General features: G+C 31.5%; 1 protein-coding gene across 3 annotated transcripts in view; it reads right to left on the bottom strand.

The window, feature by feature from the left end:
• Ecr (ecdysone receptor) overlaps positions 1-19698 on the bottom strand; it is a 100870-nt gene extending 81172 nt beyond the window's left edge. Inside the window, exons 1-3 of one of the 3 annotated variants that reach the window (XM_077416466.1) lie at positions 19570-19694; positions 18664-18718; positions 18411-18600 (exon numbers count right to left, since the gene is read on the bottom strand). The gene's annotated coding sequence lies outside the window, so the exon portion shown is untranslated. Of the gene's footprint in view, positions 1-18410; positions 18719-19569 lie in introns of all 3 variants that reach the window. The other 2 variants (XM_077416465.1, XM_077416464.1) reach the window with 2 other exon arrangements.
• Between the last annotated feature and the right edge of the window lie 1461 nt (positions 19699-21159).

Below are 21159 nucleotides of genomic sequence, written 5' to 3' on the forward strand. Positions count from 1 at the left end.
TTTTGCAAAATGGATAAAACTACAAACGAAATTAATGTTACTACAAACAACTACAAACGATTCTAAAACACATGGCGCAAGCGGATTCGAGATATCTTTAAAATTGACAAAGATACGTAATTTGTTTATTACAAATACATTGCAACTTTTAAATTATTGCACTACAAACAAAATTATTGTTACTACAAACAACTACAAACGATTCTAAAACACATGGCGCGAGCGGATTTCAGATATCTCAATTTTGGGTAAAAGTGATTTTAAAAAATTTTTGATTTTGCAAAATGGATAAAACTACAAACGAAATTAATGTTACTACATACAACTACAAACGATTCTAAAACACATGGCGCAAGCGGATTCGAGATATCTTTAAAAGTGACAAAGATACGTAATTTGTATATTGCAAATACGTTGTAACTTTTATATTATTCAACTACAAACGAAATTATTGTTACTACAAACAACTACAAACGATTCTAAAACACATGGCGCGAACAAATTTCAAATATCTCAATTTTGAGTAAGAGTGATTTTTTTAATTTTTCGTTATTTCCAAATGGATAAAACTACAAACGAAATCATTGTTACTACAAACAACTACAAACGATTCTAAAACACATGGCGCGAGCGAATTTCAAATATCTAAATTTTGGGTCAGAGTGATTTTAAAAAATTTTTGTTTTTGCAAAATGGATAAAACTACAAACGAAATTAATGTTACTACAAACAACTACAAACGATTCTAAAACACATAGCGCAAGCGGGTTCGAGATATCTTTAAAATTGAGATAAATACGTTATTTGTATATTGCAAATACGTTGTAACTTTTATATTATTCAACTACAAACGAAATTATTGTTACTACAAACAACTACAAACGATTCTAAAACACATAGCGCGAACGAATTTCAAATATCTCAATTTTGAGTAAGAGTGATTTTTTTAATTTTTCGTTATTTCCAAATGGATAAAACTACAAACGAAATTATTTTTACTACAAACAACTACAAACGATTCTAAAACACATAGCGCAAGCGAATTTCAAATATCTCAATTTTAGGCAAGAGTGATTTTTGAAAATCTTTGTTTTTGCAAAATCGGTAAAACTACAAACGAAATTATTGTTACTACAAACAACTACAAACGATTCTAAAACACATAGCGCAAGCGAATTTCAAATATCTCAATTTTAGGCAAGAGTGATTTTTGAAAATCTTTGTTTTTGCAAAATCGGTAAAACTACAAACGAAATTATTGTTACTACAAACAACTACAAAGAAAATGCTACAATTTCCTTTTTTTAAAAATTCATTTTGTTAAAGTCGGGTGCCAACTTCACGGAACTAGAGAATGCGCTAAGTGCCATAGAACTGTGAGCAGTCCGGTAATATGTGATATGTGCGATACGGCGTATCATCCTGGATGTGCGAAAGAAAAGAAGATTCTTAATTTAGCCGGCGAGTTGATATGCTGTAAGAGTGGAATTGGAGGTGTTCAAAATAGAGGAGCTAAATCAGGTTCTATTCTCAATAAAGGAAATAAGAAAGAAGATGAGTCAAAGCAAGATAAAAGTAATAGAGGATACAATAAGAAGGATAGAAGTGGAAAAGAAAATAATGATATAAATCAGAAACTTGATGGAATGGTAAAAATGCTTGCACAGATTAATGAGAATCAGATCTCTGAAGAACGTATCAAGGGATAGATCCGAGAGGTTATGAAAAATGAACTTAATGAATTAATAAGAGAAAATGCTAAGTTATCAAACGAGATAAAAATGTTGAGACAAGAAAGATTAAGCACAGAAAAATATAAGTCAGGTTATGTAAGTTACGCAGAGAAAGTAAGGAATGTGCGGAGTGATGAAGTAATAATAGTTAAACCTTTAGTTGAACAACAATGTGAAGAAACGAAGAAAGATATTAAAAAGCATGTAGATGTTGCAAAATTAGGAATTAGTGTTAATAAGGTTAAGAAAGGGAATAATGAATCAATTATTATTGGATGTGAAAAAAGTTAAGAGATAAGGATTGTTTAAAACAAAATATAGAGAAAGTAGTAGGAAAACGGTATAAGATTGATGTGCCGTCATTAAAAAAGCCAAAATTAAAGATAGTTGGAATAGATAAGGATGATTGTAAAAAAGACGACAAAAGTTTGATAAATATAATTGTAAGACAGAATGAAGATAAATTAGGGATGCAAAAGAAAAATTCAGAATTAAAAATATTGCGTAGAATAAATAACGTTAAATATGGAGATATGTCGATTATAGTGGAAGTTAGCGCTAGTTGGTATGAGGCAATTTTGAGAACAGAAAGATTAAACATTAATTGGAATAAATGTAGAGTTACTGATTTTGTAGGAGTGCTAAGATGTTATAAATGCTGGGGGTTCTGGCATATGGCGAAAGAGTGCAAGAAGGAGGAAACGTGTCTACACTGTTCAGGGAGCCACGGATCAGAGAAATGTGTGATAAAGATAAAGAATAAAATAAATGAAATTAAATGCGTTAATTGTATAGCAAAAAATAGGTTCATCAAGGAAGGTAAACTAGATATTGGTCACAGAGCTACGGCTAAATGCTGTCCATGTTATGTGAGTGCTCTCGAAAAAGAGAGACAGAAAACGAAATACGAAAGCAAGTATTGACAACAGTGGAATAGAGTAAATCAAACAAATAAAGATATAATGAATAGTTTAATAGTCTTAAATATACAAGGTTTATTACGTCATTATAAAGAAATAGTACATTTTATAATTAAAGAGAAGCCCAGTATATGTTGTCTGACTGAAACACATATAGGAAGTGAGGTGGAGAGTAGTAAAATTGAAATACCTGGATATAATATAGTGAGATGTAACTCTAAGTCAAGAAGAACTGGAGGGGTTATAATATATCTGGAAAGGTATATTAAGTATGAAATATTGGACAATAGAGAATGTGAACTGAATCTGTGGACAGTTACATTAAATTGTATTATTGATAATGTTAAGAAGTGTATTACGACCGTGTATCACTCACCCGGGGCTAGTGATGCGGACTTTTTGAGGCTCCTTGAGGAGTTATGTAATACAATAATCTCACGACATAGTATGGTAGTAGGTGACTTTAATATTGATTTAATGAAGGAGAGTGTGTACAAAAAACGGATAAATAAAATCATGCAGAGTCTAGGATATAAGCAATATGTAAAGGAACCAACAAGAATTACTCAAACATCGCGAACGCTAATGTTTATGCTAATGAGGAGGTAATGTGCGAGGTGGTTCATACGCCGAGAATAACTGATCATGTCATGGTATGTGTTAAAGTTAAAGGGAACAAAGAAATAATAAGAAATACGGTTATTAGAAAAAAGAACATTAATAAAATCGATGTAGAGGCGTTTAGTTATTTATTACGTAATGCGAGAAGAGACTATAAGCATAGTAATATGACAATATGTGATATAGATGTTAAGGCAGACTGGCTAGTACGCGTAATAAGTGATGCGGTTAATGAGTTAGCGCCGATAGAAGAAAAGATTGTACAGATAAAATGGTTGCATAATAAATAATTTAATGGAGACATATTGGAATCAATTAAGGAGAAAGATAAGAAATATAAAGAGGCCATAGAGAGTAGGAATCCGGAGGTGTGGACGGATTTTAAAAGGTGTAGAAACAGAGTCGTTAAACTAATCAGAGATAGAAAAACGAAATACTTGTTAGATCAAATTGACACATTTAAAGGCAACTCATATAAATTATGGAAAGCAGTTAAGACTAATATATTGGAATCTAGTAAAAATACTGAATATGGGGTAAGTATATTGATAGACGGAATAAGATATGAGAATGATTTAGAGATAGCTGATAAACTAAATAAATATTTTATTGAAAGTATTGATGAAATTGTTGAAAGTATAGAAATAGAGGATGAGAGAGAGAGAAAAGTTTTGTGACTACTTAGGTAATAAGGGAGAAGGTGTGATGGAGAATTTTGAGGAGGTAACAAATGATGAATTATCAAAGATAGTTAGAAAGTTAAAACGTAAAAGTGGGACGGATGAGGGTATTAGTACGATAGTTTTACAATGGGCATATGAAACAATGAATGGAATATTTTTGGAGGTTTGCAATATGTCTCTAGCCAAAGGGGTCTTTTCGTCGGAGTGAAAATGTTTTACTGTTGTACCGATACCTAAAGTAACAGGATCAAATGACGCGAAAAATCTGCGACCAATTGATATGTTGCCAATGTATGGGAAGGTATTAGAAACCGTAGTAAAATCGCGATTAGATAAATTCTGTGAGGAGCACGATATTATTACCGATTGCCAATCGGGCTTCAAAAATAGCTACTCGTGTGAAACTGCGTTACAAAGTGTAATATCTGAGTGGAAATTAGCAATAAGTAAAGGTAATAAGATTGGAGTTGTTTTTCTAGACTATCGTAGAGCTTTCGAGACAATAGATAAAAAGATATTAATTGCTAAATTGGAATTTCTTGGATTTGAAGGAACGGTTATCTCTTGGTTACAAGATTATGTGAATAATAGAGTACAAAAGGTAAAATATAAGAATGTAATGTTTGAAGAAAATTCTAAAAATTTTGTTGTAAAAATGTGCTCTACTTTACCGGATTAATAGAAAAATGTTTATTGTGTTGTTTTAAAAGTATACCGTTCCCTTTTATCAGTTTGTTTTCTTAATTTCATCAATAAATTTAAAATTTAACAATCCACATAAAAATTCAAAAAATCGACGTAAAAATTATATTAGAATTCTATGTATAAAGTGTAATAAAATTTATGTACTTACAAATTATTATTATACTTGCAATAGTGCAAATATAATTTGTATTATAGTAATTACAAAATAATTAAATTTATCTATACTATTATATAAAACCCGACTGTTTGTCTGTCTGTCCGCGAACTACTCATTCGTTAGTGGACCGAATTTTTATCAAGGGTACATGAAATAGGGGTAGAATTTCCCGGAGAGTGCCATAAAGTGCATAGTTTATTGCTACCGATTTTCTGGAAATTGATTTTTTTAATTTTTTAATTTTTTTGGAAATAATCGACCGAATCTCAAAGAATTATATATGAAACAGGGGTAGACTTTTCCGACGAGTGCTATAAAGTGTATAATTTTTCGTTACCGATCTTTTTAGAAATCGGTACAAAAATTTTTTCAATTTTTCGGGAATTAATTGACCGAATCTTAAAGAATTGTATATGAAGTAAGGGTAGAATTTTACGGGGAGCGTCATGATGTGTATAGTTTTTGTTACCGATCTTTTTGGAAACCGGTTTTTTTTATGTTTCCAATTTTTCGGGAAATAATTGATTGAATCTCAAAGAATTGTATATGAAGTAAGGGTAGAATTTCCCGGGGAGTGCTATTAAGTGTACTATTTTTTGTTGCCGATCTTTTTGGAAACCGTGTCCGAATGACCAAATCTCAAAAAATTCTACATAAAGTAGGGGTTGAATTTTCCGGGAAGTGCTATAAAGTGTATAATTTTTCGTTACCAATTTTTTTAGAAACCGGTATCTTTTTGAAAATCGGTTTAATTGAAAGTAGTATTTTTCAATTTACACCATTTTAGAGAGAGAGAGAGAGAGAGAGAGAGAGAGAGAGAGAGAGAGAGAGAGAGAGAGAGAGAGAGAGACTATTTGCGTGCCTTATTACGTATGTTCTCCGGAGCGAAGCCCGGGTAACCAGAGAGTTTATTATAAAACTATTATTTAACACTACAGATCAATCAAAAACTTTCGATGCTTAAGATAAATATATTATAACGAAGGCAATAGACGAGGTGCTTGATAAATCCGACAAACAAATGTCACCATCGATGATATGCAGAGTCTGGTGAAAGAAGAGTTACACTGGATAGAAGAGTGGGAGAGAAAGCGAGTATAGCCGAGTATCTAGGTCGCAAAACAAGTGTCGCAACTCGTGTCAAATACATTGGTACATGAATAAGCGCGTATACTTACGTTTACGCACAATTAATTAACAGAGAAAAACGATCGCCACGAACCAAGTTACTAGATTTTTCAAATGTTAAAACAATGTTTTTTGTGCTTATCATATAAAATAATATATATATATACACGTGTGATATTAAAAAACTTAAAATAATATATAGTTTAAAATACATTATAATGTAAAACACACACACACACACACACACACACACACACACACACATATAATAGTACATTATAATATTCCATGAAAATTTTTTAGAAATAATAGTAAAAACAATTATACATGACTTATATACATATATAGAACGTGATTATTTTAAAATTAAACACGTAAATTACTTGGAGATCACGTTAAATAATTTAATAAAAAAATATTGTGTAAATATAGACAAAATATATATTAAATTTAAAATAAATTTTCTTGAGAATATTCACCTCGATGTAAAAAATGTTAAATAAAGCATAATAAATTTGTTTTTCAATATAATTTGTTGACTTTGCCCTTACACACACGTCCTTAAAATTTATAATTAAATTATAATAAGAAAAAGTAAATTATATATATATATATATATATGTTAGGTTTATTACTCTCTTTTTTAAAAAGTTTGTACCTTATGTTTAATGTAGGTACTAATATCTGACAATTTGCATTATTGTCTTTTCTCTCACGCTATCTGTGTAAATAAATTTTTCTAATGCATTCTATACATACATTATCAACGTAGTAGAAGATTAATACAAATAGTTTATTTTAGATTACTATGATCAGATATAATAGTATCAGGAATAAAGATGTACATTATACAAGAATAACATCAATAGAAGAGTTTGATTGTAGTTCCTAAGTAATTTCATACTTCGCATTCGTTTTCAATAAGAATTTCAAGAATAAACAGCATCAAAATATTTTGTAAATAATGTATCTACATTATAAAAATACCTCGAAATACTTATATTGTAAATTATAAAGATACGCAGTTTTAAGTGCACTCATTATAAACCGTACTTTTTAATTATCAATAAATGAGTCAAGATAAATTTATATTAATTTATTTCAATATAAATAAACATAATGTATACATAATGTATAACATATAAGAAATTGTATCAATTATTAACTCTATATAACTTTAAACGTATACATAAAGAGTTCCAATTCTAACGCATTAATTTTTTAAAGGCAAATTACTTGGCCAATTTAAAATTAACTTCTCTTTAACTAAAATATCCAGGTATGAATAATTTTTGAATTATATAGTTATATTATAATAAAAAATAAAATATAAATAGAGGACTTCTAGCATATTAAACTTTAACTATAAATAACAGAATTATATATAAAAATTTGGAAAATTCCAAAATGTCAAATTACATTCGACAAAGATTTAATACCACTTCGACTTCCAATGTTAGTATGGAACAATTATCACATGTTACTCGAACACACACACTGATTTTTCATCTTATGTGCATTTACTATATATACTGACTCGATCGACAAGTTGCATTCTGAGGGGATCATTTAAAATACAAGATAAATATTCATGCATCCGCATAAAGAAAAGAATGTAATGAAATAGTCACATATAGACATAGAACATTAACTCTATATACATTGTCCTTGCGTTAAACAACTGGGTCCATTATTTCTTTTTTGATGAAAAAAGTTCGGGTTTCCTCTTCCATTCCATAATTAAAATATGTACTAATTTGAAGATATAATGTGGATCATACTACATACATAATACTGGAAGCGAAGTAAATTATATTATAGTATAAACATTATTTTATAATAATTTCTTTTCTTTAAGTATCGATTTAATTTGATAGAATTTTTATGATGATATTAAATAGTAAAATGGCGTGCCGTATACGCACACGTAAAAAAATATCATTCTAGTGCTAAGAAAACCAATTACTCAGTTTTCTCTTCTTTTAAGTAACGATGATCTTCACAAAAAATGTTTTCTTGATAATATTACTTAAAATAAAATAATATTCTACATTCTCTAATTATTCAGTTCTTTAGTTAAGAATACAAAATTAAAACAAAAATTCAATTTGCTAATTATTTTGATAGGAGAAGTCAAGGCTATGAGGGTCAGACGCAGATCACAGTGCGTAATATCAAAAATAACTAATTTATTCGTCGTTTTGATACATTACATCGATCCGTACGTTTCGGCTCAGCTTTGAGCCATCTTCAGCAGTATAATTTACAGAAGTTAAGTTACACGTTCTCCGTACCGTACGGTAAGTTTACTGATTCAAAGTATCAGAAACATAGACCAATTGATCCATATCTGTAAATTTGTTTAATTAATGTTGAGATATTAAAAAGATTCCTTAAAAAACTCACCATTCGGTCTGAAAAACATGGAATACAGAGCCATGCGTATTATACATAATGAATCTACTCTCTGCGAGAGAAGACTTGACGATCTTGTCGACACGACGCACAATAATATGAAATAATATAAAATCTTGCAAGAAGAGGCATGTCGTAAGTCAACACACCGGCGAGGATTATAACAAAGCACGATTTGACACCGTCACAATATTGCATGTACCAATAGTAAAACCCCGATTTGCCAACGACCAAAGTTCATGAGCATGGATTACAATTTGCTCAAAACCGTGACATATGCATTATGCAAAAAATCCGTGTCATTTTGAGACGGTGTCAAATCGTGCTTTGTTATAATCCTCGCCGGTGTGTTGACCTACGACATGCCTCTTCTTGCAAGACCTTTCATATCATTGCTGTGAAATAGTTAAGTTTTAATGTACATACTATTAAGATAGCAAAACGTCGACTTAGGTGCTCATTCGGTTTAGGCTGAATCTACAATGAATGTTATAAGTCATACGTCGTATAAGAAATTACTAATCACAGTTGAATTTGAGGAGAATAATCAACTATGATTGGTTCTTACGACTCACGATTTACGACAGCCATTGTAGACTCAGCCATAACTCAGCAGGAATTTGAATTGAAACAATTTAAAATCCGCAAATTCTTAATTTTTGTCTAAAAAATATTTTGATGTAAACTATAATTTGTAAAATATTTGCGATAGTCATATTAAGAAGGAGGGTGTACTTGAAAATTACTAAAATATTAAGTTTTTAAAATTATTTCTGTCTATAAAAAAAGTAACTTGCTTTCTACATTTTGATCTATATAAATTAAATGATTTTCCAATATATCTAAATATCTGAAAAAAGTTTGAACATATAGACTATATAAAGTCTTACAATTAGTACGAATCAGAATAGGCAATGAATCTGCAACTATATACGCAAGTGTTGAATGAAGATTTCCTAAAATGACATAATGTAATATAATAGAATATAATTACATAATGGAATATATAATTACATACTATATACATATAGTGTATATAATTTATTATTATATTTTATTATATATTTATATTTCTAATTTCCTTTTCGATTTTATCTTAATTTTTACAGGCTTATATTAAAAATTTAAAAAAAAAACAGTAAAACACAAACTGTACACACTCTACAAGTATAAACTAAACCACACACTATAAAATGTTAATAAAAATTATAAAATATCAAAAATATGATAGAAAGTTTATACAAACAAAAAGAATGCCAATGAAAATCAACTTGGAGTGAGCACTTTGAAAAACACTGTAAAATACAAGCGCAAAAAGAATATATATATATATATTTTTTTTTTAACGTTTAATTTATTTTTTAAAATAAGTTTCTACAATTTTTTATATAAAATATATTTTGATATATTGATATCAAATCCTCTGCTTGCAGTCTTGATTTAAAGTAGACAAAAAAGGGATAATTGCAAAAAATGTCAAGGTGTGACACCAAATGGCATCAAACTTTTGAATCACTCTCCTGTAAATAGATCCCGTACTTTGACTTTTGTGCATCTTTTTTGGACGTATTAAACTGCATGATTTTTATAATTCCTTTTTTTAATTCTTGTAGAAATGAACTTATAATTTTATTAAAGTTGCAAAAGAACTGATTTTTCTCAGACCATGATTAAAATTTAGAAAGAGCTTATTTTAAAAAAAGTAGGGGAACCCGCGGGCATAACGAAACTACAGGATATAATGGGTCTAAATGGGTTATGATCGATATCTTTTTACAGAGATGCTGTCATGTAACGAAATGTATGGAAATTATTGCTCTCTTATATGTCTACCCGTGTGCTGTTATTAGTTTTCAATGTTTTTATATTATTTTTAGCTAAAAAATGTTTCAAATTATTCAATGCGCCATATACCCCTATGGGATATATGGCAAAAGGGTCTCTAAAAGCTTTCTTTGTTAAATTACAAAGAATAAATATTTCTTATTTCTAATTTTTTTATAGTAGTAGACAGTATAAAGTTTTTATCGGTATAATTCATGTGGTTATAAACATATTAAATAGTACTCAATAAATAAAATTTTACTTAGATGCGGCGTATATACCGGAGTTACCCTACACTGTTGAAAACAGAGGTCCTGTATGTTAAAAAAAAGTCCGTGTTAAAATTTTTGTGTAAAATAATCAACACATACGTGTGTAGATTTAACATATGCCTGCTATGTTAATTGAATTTTACAAATTCAAAATGTAAAATAATTAAAATAACTTAAAAAATATGTTAAAGTAACACAATTTGAACGTATTTATTAAATGTGTTAAAATTTACAGAAAAAGAATGTTGATTTTACTCTATATAAAAAAAGATAGAAATAAAAATTTACAGAAATAGAGTGTTGATTTTATCTTACAATCTCAACTTCAACATAAAAGTTATGTTAATTGTATACATAATTAACTTCAAATTACAATCAAAATAACATTTCCTTTCTGTTGAAATATTTTAACATAATATCAGTGTTACCACTTAGCACATCCATCTTATGTTAAATTAACACAAAAATTTGAGTGGACCGTTTTGGACATGTGATTTATGTAATATTTAACACAAATTTTCCAACAGTGTACCAATAATTACGAAAATTTTAAACTTTAAACTTATATTAACAATGTTCAACATACACTTATAGACTAAATTAACTGGCATAAGGTAAATATAAAATAAAGCAATATAAAATTTATTGTTAAAAAAAAGCAAAATTTTTTTCACTTTTAAAAAATTTTACAATGATTAATTAATAAAGGATTCTGCATAAAACTATAGGCCAGTCAAGTTATGGTTTTAAATCAAATTTGAATTTGGGCTCTTAAATTATATCCCATTTGATAGTAAATAGCACTGATAAAAACATATCAATTTTGTGGTTCGTCAACCCTGCTCGTTTTTACAAATAAATTAAAAACCAAAAAATTGGCCCCTTTCGACCTCTTACTCAAAATGCTGCGAAAACCGTTTGAGATACAGCAAAATTGCACATGAACAATTTTGTACAGAATTAAATTTCTTATAAAAAATTTTCTGAAGGCATTTCTCTAAAATCAATAGCTTAGGCGTGAGTGGCGCCCGAAGTTGCGCGATCGGAAAGTGACTCTCGGCAAATTTGCAAGTTGCTCCAGTTAATTGTAAAATTCAATGAATAAAAAATCCCCCAAAATTCAAAGCAACTGAATTTTTTCATTGAAAATATTGAAAAACATTAGTTTTAAATAAATTCAGTAATTTTGTCGAAAGATACATATCTATATAAATATATAGCGTAACTTTCGAAAGTTTAGTTTCAATTTGAAAATTAGTATTTGAAATGGGATGCATTTGTATACATAATTGTTGAAGGTGAAAATATAAATAAAAATTAAAACAATTATATAATACAATTAAAGCAAATTTATGACTTCTTGATATTAATATTTCGAATAGATTTATGAACTACAGTTTGAGTACGGCTAATCTACAATTAGCATATCAATTAACGTTTCCAGAGCGCTTTAAAGCAACTGGCAATCTCTGTTCTCCTCGTTACTCCTCAAATTCCAGCAAGCCTCAAACATCGTGTGCCTCTATTCTCCCACAACATGTCATTCGGCATCATCTGCGCTTTATCTCCGGCCACCCTCGAAAAAAGTTCGGTCGAGTGTATTAGTGCTTGCGGCGGTGGTGTGGCGGTGGTGTGGCGGTGGTGTGGCGGTGGTGTGGCGGTGGTGTGGCGGTGGTGTGGCGGTAATATGGCAGTAATGTGGCGGCAGTTTGACGATGCTGTGAGAGTGATGTGGCGGTAGTGTGGCAGTAATACGACGGTAGTTTTGGCGATGCTGTGAGAGTGGTGTGGCAGTAATGTGATGGTGGTGAGGTACATTATAGTGTGATGTGGTGCGTTACAGTGTGATGTGGTAGGTAATGGTAGTAATAGTGATACTATAGTAGTGGTAGTGGTAGTGGTAATGGTAGTGGTAGTGGTAGTGGTAGTGGTAGTGGTAGTGGTAGTGGTAGTGGTAGTGGTAGTGATAGTGGTAGTGGTAGTGGTAGTGGTAGTGGTAGTGGTAGTGGTAGTGGTAGTGGTAGTGGTAGTGGTAGTGGTAGTGGTAGTGGTAGTGGTAGTGGTAGTGGTAGTGGTAGTGGTAGTGGTAGTGGTAGTGGTAGTGGTAGTGGTAGTGGTAGTGGTAGTGGTAGTGGTAGTGGTAGTGGTAGTGGTAGTGGTAGTGGTAGTGGTAGTGGTAGTGGTAGTGGTAGTGGTAGTGGTAGTGGTAGTGGTAGTGGTAGTGGTAGTGGTAGTGGTAGTGGTAGTGGTAGTGGAAGCGGTAGTGACAGTGGCAGTAGTAAAGACAGCAAACGAATAAGACATATACAATGTTTTCGCCTCGGTCAGTAGTGCCAAGGGAAAGCGCGTCGTGTTCACATTGCAATATGTAATCATTACAGCCATTTATAAAAACATGCGCCGCTACAGACTCGATATGGTGATACAGCGAGGGTATAGAGCAAATATAGGTAGCTAACACAAATCCAGAATTTGCGAATTTCTCGAAGAAGGGGAAGAATGCAGAGCCAAGAACTCAAGATATCAATTATCAAATATTATACATCTGTATTGATGTCAGAAAATGCCGTATCAAATTTTAATATTTTTTTAATACCTTATTTATTCAAAAACAGAATAAAATAATAGCGGCAGATTGATAAAATATTGTAGTTTCTATTTTTTCAAAGTATAATATTAATTTACTCTGCTAATAATTAGAATTATTACTTTCCAATTTACTACTCTAATTATTAAAATATATTTGACGATTTAAAATACAAATATCTCTAATAAAGTAAAATCCACAGAAAATCACTGTCAATTAAAATACTAAAGAATTTTAGTATCAAAATAAAGTAATCAAATTTTAAGTTACTGAAACTAAGAAGCCGTAAATAAAAATATGCACTCGGCATTATTAATGTGTTTTCCAGCTTTGATTTAGATATTACTGAGTTAAGCACATCATATGCACACATATGTAATGTGTACATACCCATTACGACTTACAGCTATCTGACAATTTTGATATATTCATATGTTTGACAAGTAAAAATCAAATATAAAATGAGAAAAATATATCATATTATGTATGTACACACACAATATCAAATTAAGCAATATAGTATAATATATCGGTATCGTAAAAACATGATTATATATTTTTAATAAACAGTAATTAATAAATATACTTAGCACAGTACAGCAGAGAAAGGCTTACATTTGAAACTGAAAGGCACAAATGACAAAATGTATATTAAGTATATTAAGATGACCTACACATTATAATGTACCAATATATGATAAATATTCTGTATACATTTTTTACCTCACACAAGCGATATGACAAATCAGTAATAGAATTGTCGCAATTGTGAGTATCGAGCATATTATAACGAATACGCGGTCACTCGCTCCGTTACGATGAGTCAATGTATATGTATGTGAGCTAAAAATGATACGTTGCACGGGGAGTGACGTCATGACGAGTCAGCTCCTTGGCCGATGATCGACGCAGAGTATATGCGCGCGGCGTGTCGCGACGAACACGATGAGTATCTACTAGCCGAGTAAAATGACAAAATTTTGAGGAAATAATACTGACTGGACTGAAACTTTGTAAATAGACTTGTTTTAGGGTACTATTCAACATATTAAAAGTCCCCACGTGTAGACGCTACGTTGCGGGGAGGAGAGAGGAGAGAGTCCAAAAGGCCCCAAAAATTAGTTTTTTGCAAATAACTCGGAAAATGTCAACTTTACAAAAATTTATGTAGATATAAAAATTGTAGCTTACAAAATTCCACACAATTTGGTTTTTTATTCAAGTTTGTACGACCAAATGGAGCAGAGATAGAATTATATATATATATATATATATATATATATATATATAGTCCGTTCTTCGTAGTCAAATTCTCATTATTAAATTTTTACTCGAATTTATATCTCGAATTTCAGATTACATATAACTTTGCATTCTGATTAAGATTTTTAAAACTATAATACTGAACTTTCACAACCATCTCGATTGTAAGCATGCCATGCAATAAAGAAACATCGAAATTATAAAAACATGTGATTTTTTGGAAAGCGATAAGACTCGTGCATTATCAGAGTGCACGTTCACAGTGTTTCCAACATCGACCACGCGCTGTGAAAATTTAGCGGAGATAAGCTGACGGCCGAGTAATCCTAACATATCTTGATAACAAAGTAACATTCTGAGCTCTGATTTTATACACAAAAATATATATGACGCTCAATCCGCGTCGTTTTCGTTTTTTGTTTTTTTTATTTATTTATTTATTTAAATTACAATATTATTTATTCCATTTTTTCTACGTTATTTTTACGCTTTCTTACTATCTATTAACAATATATTACAAAGCACTCGCTAATAAAAATTTTGTATATCTACGTAATATACTGAATATATTGTTAAATATTACTTTTTTTATTTAACTAGACACTACAGACGCGCGCTTCGCGCGCGCTATTTAGCTTTAACATTATGCTATTACTATTACACTATTAACCCTTGATACACACAACTGTCAAAATATACAATGACAGCTGCAAATGAAGTAAGCGCAGCAAGAGAACCAATCGGCATCGCGGAAAAGTGACAACAATACCTACGACATGCCCATTTTAGAAGAGGACTAGACACTACAGACGCACGCTTCGCGCGCGCTATTATAGCTTTAACATTATGCTATTACTATTACACTATTAACCCTTGATACACACAACTGTCAAAATATACAATGACAGCTGCAAATGAAGTAAGCGCAGCAAGAGAACCAATCGGCATCGCGGAAAAGTGACAACAATACCTACGACATGCCCTTTTTAGAAGAGGATTAAAAGAATTTATTTAATTTAAACAATAAGTGAAAATTTTGACTAATATGTGAATCAAAAACCACAAGTAAATAGAGATTTGCCATTTTCAATCGGGCTGGATTTTTATAGCTAAATATTTTTTTGTGAATTTATACTATATATTTTTCTACACACAAGGAAAGGTACGGAAGTGTCCTCCGATTTTTATGAGCTTTTAATATGTTATTTTCTAGACAAAAATAAGAGACACGTATTTTTTTATACGTGCTCTCATACGCATGGCATGTTTAGGGACTGAAACACGCCTTTGAAAAAAAATCGGCTTTTCTGTTTCGGGCCAAATATCTCCGAAACTATAAAAAATAACAAATAAAAAAAAATTTGTGCAATGTACACACTTATTTGTATTTGTTTTAATCCAATATTCCTATATTGTCCTATTAAAATAATGCATAAATCATGAATAACTCTCTTGAAATTACCAATTTTCATTCTTTCAAGTAAGTATACTTTTTGACAGATCGAGTTACGGCGTATTTTTTTCTTAAAATTTGAAGTTTCTACTTTAAAAATCTGTAGATAAAAGTTTATTTTACTTATTTCTTCATTAAGATATGATTTTTTGAAAAAGATCAATTTTTTCTAATTTTTCTCAGAATTCTTGTTTACGTTAATATTTTTGTAATTTTTATTTTAATCCATATATTTATTTTCGTAGCATTTTTGCATTCCTGAAAACCTAGCGATAAATTTAAAATAAAATACGTCTTGATTAATGAATTTTGCTAAAAGTTATAAGCGATCAAAGATGCGTGCTTGGGGTCATAATAATTCCAGGTATACGGTTAGTGTCGATGTTAGGGTGTGGTTCTAGGGTTAAAATGCATATAGGAAAGAGTTGCCGAATGCGTACCGGTCGCCTAAATCGTACCTCATAAATATTTCATATTATTACCTAATATAAGCAACATTTAGTAACAAAAATATGAAATAAATGATAAATGAGTAATATAAACAAATAAATTCAACAGATTATGTCTTGTTTTGTGCGTGCTAATACTGCTATAACAACATTTAAAAAATTCAAGTACAACTGCTGTAAATATTTGATTAATTTATATAGCTGATAATAATGTAATCATTACAACTTTATTATAAATTTTTATATTTTCATAAAAGAAGATTTATTGTAGAATATTTTATATTTGTTGCTTGCAAAATAAGTATAAACAATAGCGAAAAATCTCAGCGTGCAGGCAGTTACAAGAGTAAATTACCAGACAAAAATTTGTTACTCGCTTTACTCTTGTAACTGCTTGCACACTGAGGTTCTCCGCTATTGTATATACTTATTTCGCAAGCAACAAATTCAAAACTTGGATATATCGGAAGCAACAAATTCAGACAATATGCCAGTACCAAATTTAAACCAGCAACAAATTTTTTCTGGTACTTTACTCTTGCAAATGTCTGCATGCTGAGGTTTTTCGCTGTTATTTACACTTATTTTGTGAGAAACAAAATCGGGACTAGCATATTTTGTGAGCAACAAATTAGCAACAAATTCTTACGTAATTGTTATGTACAATTTCGTTGTTACATGTATATTGTCACGTTAACTTAATCTTCTTTTAGCAAAACATCATTTTTTAAGAAAATTTACAGAGCAACAAATTTTTGTCTTTGGCAACTTTTTAGCAACAAATGAGCAACAAATAAAAATATTATTTAGAATTGATTCTGCTCACTTTGTTTAGCTAACTTATAAGACGTAAAATTTTTACGCTTCGAGCAAAAACCTAAAAGGCACTTTACTTTTGGAGATCGAAAATTATTTGGTCTTTTTTGTCTTTTGTTTTTTTTTTCGCTGGATATTTTTGTAATTTTTTTAAATTTGTAATGTTTTTTAACATTTAAAATTTTTTATGTTTTTAAGTAGATAATAATGTCCTACTAAACTGACTGACGTATCACCATAAAAATTAACTATGCCTGTTAATTTATATTCACAGTCATTAAGAGTAATATGATCGATGAACTGATACGTATTTTGTTCAATGAACATGCGTGATCCGTATTTTATTTCAGTCTGAATGCTCTTATTGCACGTTTTACAAGTTTTAGACATTTTTGTCACATATATTCTGTAATGGTTTCGTCTAATTTTTTATACTCAAATTTTGTTATTAATAATCTATTCTTCGATATCAACTACGCTAATATACTATATATTACTTTTTTATATTGTGCATAAGTTTTATATTTCTTATCACGTGTTGTTTATATGTTCAACATTATACACTAACATAAGAATATAAGTGAATGTAAATAGATTTGTCATTTTATGTCATAATTTCTAAGAAAGACAAGTGCATAAACACACATGTGAATATATGTACAGTGGTGTAAAAGTTATTCGTACACTAAGAATTTTCACAGAAAATAGTTTATTTCCTCGTTTATTTCTGTGTATTATAATAAATAATAAACAAATAATTTTTTCATATTAAAGTCTTTTTTTCTTAATAATAACCTCAAAAACAAAACTTATAAATTATAACATGTATATATATGTGTGTATTATTCTCTAAATTGTTATAATAGTATGTTATTATTATAACATGTTTATATATCACTTAATCAGTTTTCAATGATTTAAATGACACCATAATTATTCTGTTGTAACGCATCTATTATTAATGATAAGATTTTAGGTATCTTGAGCGTCAAAGAGAGAGTTGTGTCTCGTACCTGCGCGATTGGAACGTTCCCATCGTGGGATACGTCCTAGCTCGAAGGTCGTGCCGAGCAGTAAATGAGTAGCAGATGTGAGCGCGCGCGCGCGAGAGAAAGAGAGAGAGAGAGAGAGAGAGAGAGAGAGAGAGAGAGAGAGAGAGAGAAAGAGAAAGGCAAAAGATGAGAGGGAAAGGAGGAGGAAAGATGGAAAGAGAGAAAATGAAATCGATCTTTCCACATGTATAGCCAGAATAGGAATCGATCTACTCAATTGATGAAATTGGGTTAATTGCCATCTTAAACAACTCGTTCAAGTACGACTCTCGTACAGTCTCGGTATATTCTAAACAACACAGATATCACAGATTTCAGGAGGCTATACTCACGTAATGGAAACACGTAGAGCGTAGAAATTCTAGCAGGAGTAGTAGGATCTCGGTCCTCGAAATGTCGGATTCAGATGGCACTTTAACACACTCAATGCACGTGTAACACGTCACTTTGCTTCTTCCTTTCGTCGCACTACGTACGTATACGCGAGGGGATGCAGGCTGAGAGATCACAGATACGAGTCCCCTGTAGAGGGAAAAAGCATAGAAGATAGTCACGAATTTCCGAACGACGTCAGTTTAACCTCACCTCACGCGAAAGCGCGACTGATCGGTGTGTCCTCGTTGCACTCTACCACTCATCGCTATCCGACATTAACACGCATATATATATATAATATATATATATATATATATGCACACTCTTCTCTCTCTCTCTTTCTCTCTCTCTCTCTCTCTCTCTCTCTCTCTCTCTCTCTCTCCTCTCTCTCTCTCTTTCTCTCTCTCTCTCTCTCTCTCTCTCTCTCTCTCTCTCTCTCCTCTCTCTCCCTCTCTCGCTATCAGCTTTTCCTTGCGAATCTCTTTGCTTATCTCTTTCCCTCTTTCCCTCTTTTACTCATCTCTCTCTCTCTCCCTCTCCCTCTCTCTTTCTCTCTCGTTTTATCTTCGTCTTCACTTATTTTCCCTGTCCTTTTTCGGATTTTTCAGTATCGAAAATGCACTTCTGCCTTTGGTTGTACAATACAAGAGGATCCTGTATTGTACATATCACTAAGAGAGACAGATAAATAAATAGCCAAATAAACAGAGATAGATATGTATAGATAAATAAATAGACAGATAGATAAATAGATCGATAGATAGATAAATAGATGAATAGATGGATAGATAGATACATAGACAGAGGGGAGGCAAGACAAAAAAAAAGAGAATGAAAGGGTGCATATGTGTGTAGCGAGGGGGTGCGTGCATGCAAGTGTGTGTGTGTGTGTGTGTGTGTGTGTGTGTGTGTGTGTGTGTGTGTGTGTGTGTGTGTGTGTGTGTGTGTGTGTGTGTGTGTGTGTGTGTGAGAGAGAGAGAGAGAGAGAGAGAGAGAGAGAGAGAGAGAGAGAGAGAGAGAGAGAGAGAGAGAGAGAGAGAGAGAGAGAGAAGGGCCGAGAGGACAGAAAGGGAAAGAGCTACGCGCAATGAGCTTGATGAGAAACAGTGCTATTACCAAAAGACGTTTTTCTCTTAAGAAAACGCGATGACACACACATATCACAAATTCATCCAATTTAACTGCTAAGAGTCAAACGCGCAACTACTGTACTCGTATACGCCGGCGGCGTGACTCGCGACTCCAGTGTCTCCGCGATCGACTTCGCAAGTAGCGCCGCGATGGTAACAGACGCAATAACTAGCGGTAGAGATGCGCGCGAAGTTCGTGTTTTGGAACGAAAGATATCAACATTTTCATCGTCATTTCTCCACAAATAAAATAAATATTCTTATTTATCGCTTAGAAAGTACGTGAATTATAAATATACCCATAGCGAAAGCCGAACTTCCTCGAAGTCGATAATGTCAACATTTCTAATCCTGTTTTCTATGTTATATATCTATATCTGTCCTTGTCTAACGAGAGGCATCTGTCCTTGTTAGTGATCCTCTAGTGAGGGATAGGACACCGAGGCTGCAGAATGCAGATTGGTCGTCCGCCATTATAATGGGATATTTCCGCTTTGAGTATATTTTAGTAAAGATAGTGTATAGTATATGTCAATTTATGACATATGACTACAGTATAACTCATACTGCGTTATAACTGATAAAGTGAGCAAGAGAAAAAATAAAAAGATAAGCATTGTACTTAATAAATCCAATTTTATTAAAATTGAATGTGATTTTATATTATCAGAGAGATGGATATTATCATTTAATACTAAAATAAGAATATATAGAGAATACATAACTTTAACTATAAATCATCAAATGAACTAATATTTACTACGTTTACGCGAGCGTTACTTCTGTAGTAACTTACGATATATCACTCCGTTTACGCAGAGTAAATTATCGTAAGTTACTACAAAATCCCGTTTACGCGAAGGAATTATTGAAGTTACTTCATAGTAATTGATAAATATACCCTTATGGAAAAATACACTCAACTTTTGGTGTTAACCGTTAAAAAAACACCAAAGGAAAACCCTTAAAGGTGGGTGTGATTTCGGACCGAGAATTGAAGGTTAACCATCATTTGAAGGTTAACCTTCAATTGGCGGTCCAAAATCACACCCAACTTTAAGAGTTTTTCTTTGGATGATGGTTAACCTTTAAGTGATAGTTAACCTTCAATTACTCATACAGCACAGGAACCTTTCAGGGATATTTAAAAAATGTTTTATCTGATGGAGTTGAAACATGTCATAAATATTTCAAAATGTTTCTGCAACATCTCTAAACAACTCTGAAATAGCAAAATGTCCGCGATTCTCACACTTGAAACCTTTCTGAAAGTGTGTTGAAAGATTTCCGAAATATATTGCCGAATTTTTTTCATTCGGGTGGTCAGTGTGGTCACCCATCCAAGTAGTAACCGCACTCAACGTTGCTTGACTTCCATGATCGAACGGGCTAGTGACGAGCCTCTGATTCTGATGCTTAACTTTTAGCTTATGCTCGTATTGTATATAACCATCTTTAGTGTTCAAAAATTTAAAATTATTGATTAACTGGCAAATATTAAAAACAACGCAACAACAATTGATGTATTATGTTTCGGCCTGTATTACGAGCGATATTCAGGTGTTAAAATTTTTTT

Source organism: Temnothorax americanus, unplaced genomic scaffold (genome assembly GCF_048541705.1).
Source record: "Temnothorax americanus isolate GAGA-0224 unplaced genomic scaffold, ASM4854170v1 Scaffold43, whole genome shotgun sequence".
Classification (NCBI taxonomy): Eukaryota; Metazoa; Arthropoda; class Insecta; order Hymenoptera; family Formicidae; genus Temnothorax; species Temnothorax americanus.